Raw genomic sequence first — 8,406 nt, forward strand, 5'->3', positions numbered from 1 at the left:
TTTGATTCTATTTATAGAAGCATCGTCTTTTGCATTTCATGTTCATTTGAATTTCATTTGCCTTTTCTTTGAAATGTGGCCGACACCTTTCTTTAAAAGTCATTTGGGTCTTGTCCGCATGGTCCTCCAAAAGGATCAAAAGTAGATTCGGATGATCCAGCTGACTCTTCAATTTTGTCGGTTTCTTCCTTCTTATCTTGCTTTTGTAAATAGTCCAAATATTCTTTAAGCATCTCGGGATTCTGCATCATCTTTTTCATCAAAAAGTCGTTTGAGATTGCCTCGGATTCCATACTGACACCTTTTTCTTTATCTTTCTTTTTTGGAGTGGTTGGCATAGTGGTTGGAGTGGTTGGCATAGTTGTTGAAGTGGTTGATTGATTTGTCCACTTGAGTTTGTCTCCGGTTGTCAGGAATCTTATCACATTTGTTTGATCTCCATATTCTTGATTGAATCCGGTCCACCATTTGATCTTGAATTCTCTGACTAATGACATTGGAAGGGGTTTTTCTAGATCTTGATGAATTTTGAAACTCCAGCAAAAAATCCATGGTACTTTGAATTCTACATGAAATAATATTGGCTTTGTATACTCTTCCCCCCTGGCTTTTTTGAGATAGGTTTGAAATCCCATTAAGACATTTGGAGGTAAGATTTCTTTTTGAGGGCCGAACCATTGCCACCAATGGCTAAACCAAATTGGAAATTCTCTATTGCAACTTTCTTTAAAAGTAAAGAACCATGAATGGTTGAATGGTCTGTATAGGAAAGCACGATACCAGGCCATTTTGTAATCTTGATATGTAAATCCATCTGGAATAAATCTGACTGAGAATGATTTTTTAGAATAAAGAGAAGTCCATTCATTTGGGGAACAAACTTTCTTTATTATGCACTTTGAATGACAAATTATATTTGGATTTTTTCTATTTGGAATAGGGAATATTTCTACAGATTGAGTATCTGTAAGAATTAATTCATAATAATCCAAATTTTTTGAAGGATCATCTGGTTGCCAATAACATTTTTGAGGAAAGATTCTTTGAGTAAGCTGGTTGAGTGTAGAATTCATAATAACCCCGGGACTTGTGGCTTCCGGCTGGGTAGTTGCAGCGGTCTTATCAGACGATTCTGGCTGAGTACTCATGTCTACACGATTCCTTTGGGCTCGACTACGGGATCGCGTTATGATGGGGCTTTTCCGAGAAGCTATTTTGAAATTTTACCTGAGAACACGAAATGGCTCGCTTTTAGATTTAGCCCTGGCTTAGCTTTTTCAACAAAAACAAAACAAAGAAAAAGAAAAAGACAAGAGTTAGTAGATGTTCCAAAAATTCGGATGCATGTCCTATCGGGGGGCCCTTTTTGTGCCAAGAGTAGGCCTAGCATGATGCAACACCTTCGAAATGGGACCCGTAATACAAACCTATTTTTGACAACAATTCCAAATGAGTGCAAAAGAAAAATCGCTTTCATTGATAAACTTGCCAATATTTATATCATGTCGCGAAGACGATTCCGTACAAGATTGCCAAAACTTCTGAACCTATCTAATACAGAGTCCTTTGTTTCCCTAGCATATGGAATTCTAACACGTTCAGTTTGGTCATACAATTCTCCGCATTTCCTTTTCAGCTCTTGACGCTTTTCTCGTTCATTTTCATACAATTGCTTGCTCTGCTCCGCCATCCCTTTGTATGCTTCGACAGACTTACTTAACTGCAGAATTTTCTTATCCTTTGCTTCGATAATGGCTTTCAACTTTTTCACCTCCTCAGATGGCTCATCTTGAATTTCTTGCGCAGCGGATCCTCTTACCCAGTCTTCGTATTGTGGAGTCGTCAAACCCTTCTGCTTGAGCTCCGGGATTTATCTAAAACTCACGTCATCAGATAGCGTCACCCAGGCCTCAATAATCCGATCTTTCATAGGGAGTTGGCTTGGGCACGTTTCTCCATTGAAAATGATGGTAAACTCACTCACATCAAATGCAGGCGGCACTTCTTGGGTACGTCCTAACTGTCTAAGAAACCTCTTTGGTGTGTATGCGGTGACTCCTTGGGTGCCCAGTAAGAGAACAAATTCAGATACTTGGGTGCGGAGAACGGGTTTTACACAATTGGTCCAATCCAATACCCATCTAATACTTTGATCAGTCATATTCTTCAAGAAATCCACAAACTCGGATGCATCACATGGCAGATCCTCTCTCTTGACCCTCTTATAATGTGTGGCTATCCAGTCGTACGCAGTCATTGGTAAACTCTCAGGAATAGACGGTCGTCTCATGAAGTGCTCCATACCCAATACATGTAAAATCCAATTTGAACCACAAAAGAACTTTCTCCCTCTCTGACAGGTAGTTCAGGCTACGAAGATATCTGTCAAAACGGTCGGTAAAATAGAACACTGTTTGTCTTTCACTCTTAAGAACAAGTCGTACAAGGTTTTAGTGAGCTTAAAGGCTATCTTTTTGTCTTTTCTAGGGAAAAAATAGGTTCCAGCCATAACCAAACTGTACACCCATACTCTCTTTCGTTCCCAAATTTCCTTGGAGGTGAACGAGAAATCTCCTAGGTGCCTCTCAAACCCATCCCTTAACGCGAATCGATCAAATAAGAACTTTGCCTCTATGTTTTGGTCCGACCCTCGTATTGCTGACTCCTTTAACCCGGTGAAGCGATAAAATTCGGCCTTGTTAGACACTAATGGAAATATCACGGCAGTTCCTTGAATCGGCAAATTGAGAAATCCAGCGACCTCCTCAATTGTTATAGTCATTTCCCTCTTCCCCAGTCTGAAAGTGGAACAAGTGGGGTCCCATAGATGCACCAAAGCTTTCACCAAATAACCGTCGGACTTAATGTCCCTGAAATCCCCGATGTGCCCTAATCGAGTGGCTACTTGGTTAATCTCACTGGGTGAAAGCAACGTGGGCCATCTTTGTACCTCCAGCGGTACTACTAACATCTGTTGGACTCGGCGAGGACTTTCCATCTAGAAACAAAAACCGGTGTCAAATACCTTACCTACGGGTCCCATTTCTCTGGTTAAACATGAATTTAAACGTGCAATTCCCAAGATAGGGTTAAATACCCACGGGAATATAGGGTTGGCTTATCCCTAATATAGGATTCCCTAAATGGCATTCCCTTTCTATGGTTTATGCGTGATGCCAGTTTATTAAAGCAGTAAAATATGCAATTTGAAATGAAACATGACCTAAGGGACCCTTCATTTGCCAGGGTAAGCCTAAAATGATATGACATTATTAATTTATGAACGAAATATACCAAAACTTCTTAAACGTGCAATATCCTATCTATACGGGTAGGCTCTAAAAGAAGGTCAGGTCAGACCTCTTATTTGCTAGGGTTTGTGAATGCAATGGGGCACAAAACCAAGAAAAGTTAGTTTAGCCAGATAAATACACATAACACATTGTGGCAACGTAATCAACACAAAGAAATAAAGCAATAAAAAGGAGAAAGGGGTTGGACCCCTCCCCTAGTGAATAGTGTCCCTAATAGGGTAAGGCAGACTCTTCCTTAGGTAAACTATCATGGATGCATGAGGTATTGGCTCACTAATGCAGCTAGACTCGATAGGTTTTAGGTCCCCGAGCCTTCAGACTTGGAAACCAAGGGTCATTAATCCCAAGGTTCTTTGTCGGTGGCTCGAGCGATTCCCCAGACATTGCTACGCACACGTCGTGTTACGGCTACATGTCTGAGTGAATCTATAAAAATCCTCAACCTTCAACTAAAAGCTAAAGGCTATCAACCCAAAGCTTAAAGTGGAAGATTGATTGACCCCTCGGATCGTGCTACGCACACGTCGTGTCACGATCACACGTCCAAGTGGGTCGCCTAAAATCCAAACAGGGTGGGGTGGCGTGACAAGCCACTAAAAGAAAAATAAAGGAGGGATAAATAATTAAAGCGTATGCACGTATGCTTGTGCTCGTTTGGAGGGGAGGGATCGAGAACCAACGCGAGGCTCTAGGGTAATGTCCCCCTACCCAAATGCAATGCAAAGTGCGAGATAAAACAAGTACAACATACATCCAAACAACCAATCATACATACACAAGTGGGGGAATAGTTTGATACGCGCGCGAGGCAAAAGGCCCTAGAATGGAAAATACAACCCTAATATCCAAATGCTATACATAAAAAGGGTAGAAAAAGGAAAAGAATGGCCAAATCAAATGCTTGGACCCACTTAGGAAATTCCCCAGTGGAGTCGCCAAATGTCGCGCCCCACTTTTTGATGTGTAGTGAAAGTAGTGTGTGGAATATGTATGTGAATGTGTGCGAAAATGAAAATAAAAGGCCGTGGGACTTGAAAATGCGACGATTTGGCCAAACAAAGTTCAAAAAGGGTTTTTTTACATAGAAAATGGAATCGCCACTTGGTATAGAGTTAGGGGGTACCAAGTCACCCAAAAATGAATTTTTTGAAAAGCAAAGTAAACAAACCCCTTTTTAAGAACTTTTAGGTCTACGTAACCAAAGAAAGGGATTGGGGGTCACATTTGATAAGGGAGAAGGCAAAGGCAAAGCCTAAGGCACTCCCTTACTCTAGCCAAAGCTAGTTGCGCGATTTAGCCCCACGTTTTCTAATTCTTCTACCCAAAATATGCGTTGCATGTTGGATGTGACTAATGGATATGAAAAAGAAATGCAATCCTAAATCTAAAATGTCTCTTACGAGGCTTTTTGGTCCCAACCACATGAGTTGTGCTGGCCAATAAGGAAAGTCCTCATAGAGGTCGCGAATGATGCAAATGAAGACTCAAATATGAGTGCAAGTGTGAAAATGTAAGAAAACGTGCATGTGTGCGAATGTAAGACAAGTGCATGTGTGCAAATTGGGAAAATAAAGGTGTTTGTGTGCAAATGGATGAAAATATGATAGTAGATACATATAAGTGCAATTGGGTGCAATTTGTGAGGTAGAAAAACAAGTGACAAGAAGAAAAATGTGTGAACATGGCATTTGTATTGAGAAGGATATAAGTAGTGAAAAAATGTGGATAAGAGAGTGAGGGAGTGACATGATGAGAATGAAAGTGTATGAACCTATAGGAATGCATCAAGTCAGGTACGGGAATGACTCCTAACTTCATGACTTTAATTTTCCCTTTGATTAGAAGGAAGAACTAGCGTGCTAAGGCTATTTTGTAGCCACACTCGCTCGTTTCCCTTATCTAAAGGGGACCCTCAAGCAAATGTACCCTATAACTAGCATGAAGATGTAAACGCCTAAAATGAAGGGGAAAGGATTGGAGGAGCATGCCAAATGCTAGAAAACTAAGAAAAATGCATGAAATGTAGTGAAACATGCAAGTATGAACTAGCGAGGGAAATTCCTAAGGGTCTAGCATTGGACTAGCCCATATTTATGAATTCCTACTAGCGTTGGACTAGTGGAAAACGGGACAATGAGCCACAACTAGCGTTGGACTAATGTGGTGACGTGCATTCATCCATTACATTCATCTATGACTATAGAAAGCAAGTAGACATGCCAATCACCTATAAACACGTAGCACATAACACTTAGCATGCTCGACTAAATGCAAGAGCCTAATAAAGCAAATTAACACGTAGCAACAAAACAAGCAATCAATCTAATGAACCTATTACATTTGCTAACTAAAACAAAAGGGGAAGGGGAAAAATGGACAAAAATGCTCGCCATGCCCTATCTATTACAAGCCAAGAGGTGTACACATACCCCATAAAAGCATTACTTAATAAAAGCAAAAGGAAATGAAATAAATGAAATGAATTAAGGAAAGGCAAGGAAAGCAAAGTAGACATGCAATTGTCACTTAGCACGTTGGGTCACATATAGGAGAGACAAAAAAGATAAGAGAAATCATACCTCCCCATTCATGATGTTAGTAAAATAAACAAGACTCAACTTGGGCTAGAGTCACCAAAGAAAGGGATAACTTGGGCTAAAATCATCAAAGCAAAGGATCAATGCACCAATTTAATGATAAAATATAAATAAGCCAATTTGAATTCCCCGCGAATCATCGAATCCCTTCCTCAATTACAACTTAAAAATGATCAAATAATGCAGAATTTCCAAGCAAAAGTGAATCATTGGTCAAATTTCAAAAGTAGGAACAAAATGACTAAGGACCCAATAGCAACCATCAACCAACCAATCAAGGCCAATTGAAGCATTTTAGGAACTTTAAAGATCTAAGAGCAAGAAAAAGTCAAGTAATGGCCCAAATGGCAATTACTCCAGGACCCAATTGCAAGAAATCAGCACATAATTGGGCCTTTGTAGCATTAATCAAAACCCAAAAGGACCAAATTGATTTATTTTCCAAAGCTCCTGGGCCTTAGAAGAATTAGTTAAAAAGATAGGAGTTAAAATATAATTCTTAGAATTATCTCATGCATGCAACGACAAAAAAAACTTCAGCTACTGCAATGTTTTCTTTGCTGCAAGATTTGCAGCTTACCAAATTGCCTTCTTACTCCAGGCAACAAACTCAAAACAGCAAGACTACCCTACAGATTCTTCTAACATGAACAGCCAAAACTAACATCAAAATGATAAAATGAACTACTGCATATCAGCCCACAAGATCGCTGAGGCAGAAATGCGTAAAAACAAAAGAATACCAGCCATGAGGAAAAAAAAAACATTTTTCCTTTGCAAAGAAACACTTCAACTCCTTTTGCCCACTACGCAAACTCAAAAGCAGCAAACAAGCTCCCAAAATCAAGCAAACCCAGATTTTAATCCATCAAGACAATGCGTTTGACAGTAGTGCTGCGACAAACAGATACCTTGTCGCAGCCTCCTGTTGTGCCGCAGATTGCTGCTATGAATTGCAGCCAGCAAATGCATATGATTACCACCGAACAAACAGCCAACCAACAGCAAATTCAAGCCATTCCATGAACTTCAGTAAGCCAAAAAAAGAAAAGAGAAAAAGGTTATTTGTTCCTCTGCTGCAATAAGCTAAGAAAATCAGCGCGTATGGCTCAGCGCAGGCAAGACTGCATTTTTCCTAGAAAACTTAGACTGGACATTTTCAGACCACAGAACCATAGCCATGAAAGCTAATCTTCATAAACCCCCTCCCCCCGTCAAAATATCAGATTAAGCACCCACAACAGGAAACAAACTCTGAGTTAGGAGGAAAAAAAAAACTTGCAGATCTAGTTTCATTCATGAACCTTTCCTTGGGCTCGTTGTTAACTAAAAGAAAAACTGGATCATCACCACATAAAAGCTCATATGGTCACAATAATGCAATATTCAGGGGGGGGGTATGAAGCCAACAACTGAATCAGCAACGCATGAAAAGGAAAGAACCAAAGGAAAGAAAGGGTCACCTTGAAGATCTTGACTTGAGGAAGATGAAGACCCGCAAGCTTGGAAGATGATCGTTTCTCCCAGAAATCAAAAGGGACCTACGACTGACTCTGATGAAGGCTATGCGAAATCTGGAATTTTCTGGTTCTTCCCGTAGCTTCCTTTGTACTGATTTTCCCTTTTCTCTCCCGGAAATTTTTCCAACTCTCCCTCTTGCTCTCGGCTTTCTCTTTAGCTATCCCCGCCGTCAATATCTTTTCCCTGGTCTGTTTTTACCCTAGCCGTCCAGACCTCTCAGCAGTTGTTACCAAAGAAAAACCTCCTCCTTCTTCTTATTTTTCTGGTTGCTCTTTTTAGTCCCTCTCTCTCACTCCCCTCTCTCTCAGACTTTCGCCCAAATTTCTCTCCCTCCTCCCTCTGTTTTTCCCAGTCTGCCTCTTTCCTTATGCCGTCGCCAATCTTTTTTCTCTCTTTTTTGTTTTTTAGCTCTCCCCCAGATCTCCCCTTTTTTCCTCCCCCGCGGCTACTGTCAAACGCAACCCCCCTTTCACCAAACCCTTCATCCCACGGCTCCCTTTTGCTGCCTCTCCTCTTTTCCATTTTAGCCTTACACCTTGCATGGAAGCTTCCTCCATTTAGCCAGGTGTCTGGCCACCTGGAACCACCAGCCTTCTCCTCTAAAATTGCAGCCAAAGGGCTGCCCGAGCCCTTCCTTGCAAGATGCGAAAATACGCAGCTTCCAAGTCGCGGCCCCTTTTTTTTTTTTTTAAAGTAATTTAACAAAATGGTAATAAAATTAAGTAAAAAACAACAATTTAAGTAATATCGGACAAAATAAACAAACTAGAAACACCAAAGTTCGTGATTTTTATTTTTCTTTTCTTTTCTTCATTTTTCATTTTCATTGTTTTTTCCAAGAAAACATTAAGCCTATTTGGCCTGAAACCCGCTTGCGGGTTTCCCTTCTTCTTTTTTTTCATTTTTCATATTTTTTCAAGAAAACATTGAATTTAAATCAAAACAACTAAAACATAATTTTTGAATGCTTTTCC

The 8,406-nt window shown here is 40.3% G+C and overlaps 1 long non-coding RNA gene across 2 annotated transcripts; it reads right to left on the bottom strand.

The window, feature by feature from the left end:
• Nucleotides 1-1,450: 1,450 nt before the first annotated feature.
• Nucleotides 1,451-8,082, bottom strand: LOC140015003 (uncharacterized). Of its 2 annotated transcripts, XR_011821754.1 has the most exons (3): nucleotides 7,375-8,082; nucleotides 5,894-6,938; nucleotides 1,451-2,998 (listed from the first exon to the last, which is right to left on the bottom strand). It is a non-coding gene; the product is annotated as an uncharacterized lncRNA (long non-coding RNA). The 2 variants fall into 2 exon arrangements; XR_011821753.1 differs by having other exon boundaries at nucleotides 5,894-8,082.
• Nucleotides 8,083-8,406: the final 324 nt, after the last annotated feature.

This window comes from Coffea arabica, chromosome 10e (assembly GCF_036785885.1).
Source record: "Coffea arabica cultivar ET-39 chromosome 10e, Coffea Arabica ET-39 HiFi, whole genome shotgun sequence".
Taxonomy (NCBI): domain Eukaryota; kingdom Viridiplantae; phylum Streptophyta; class Magnoliopsida; order Gentianales; family Rubiaceae; genus Coffea; species Coffea arabica.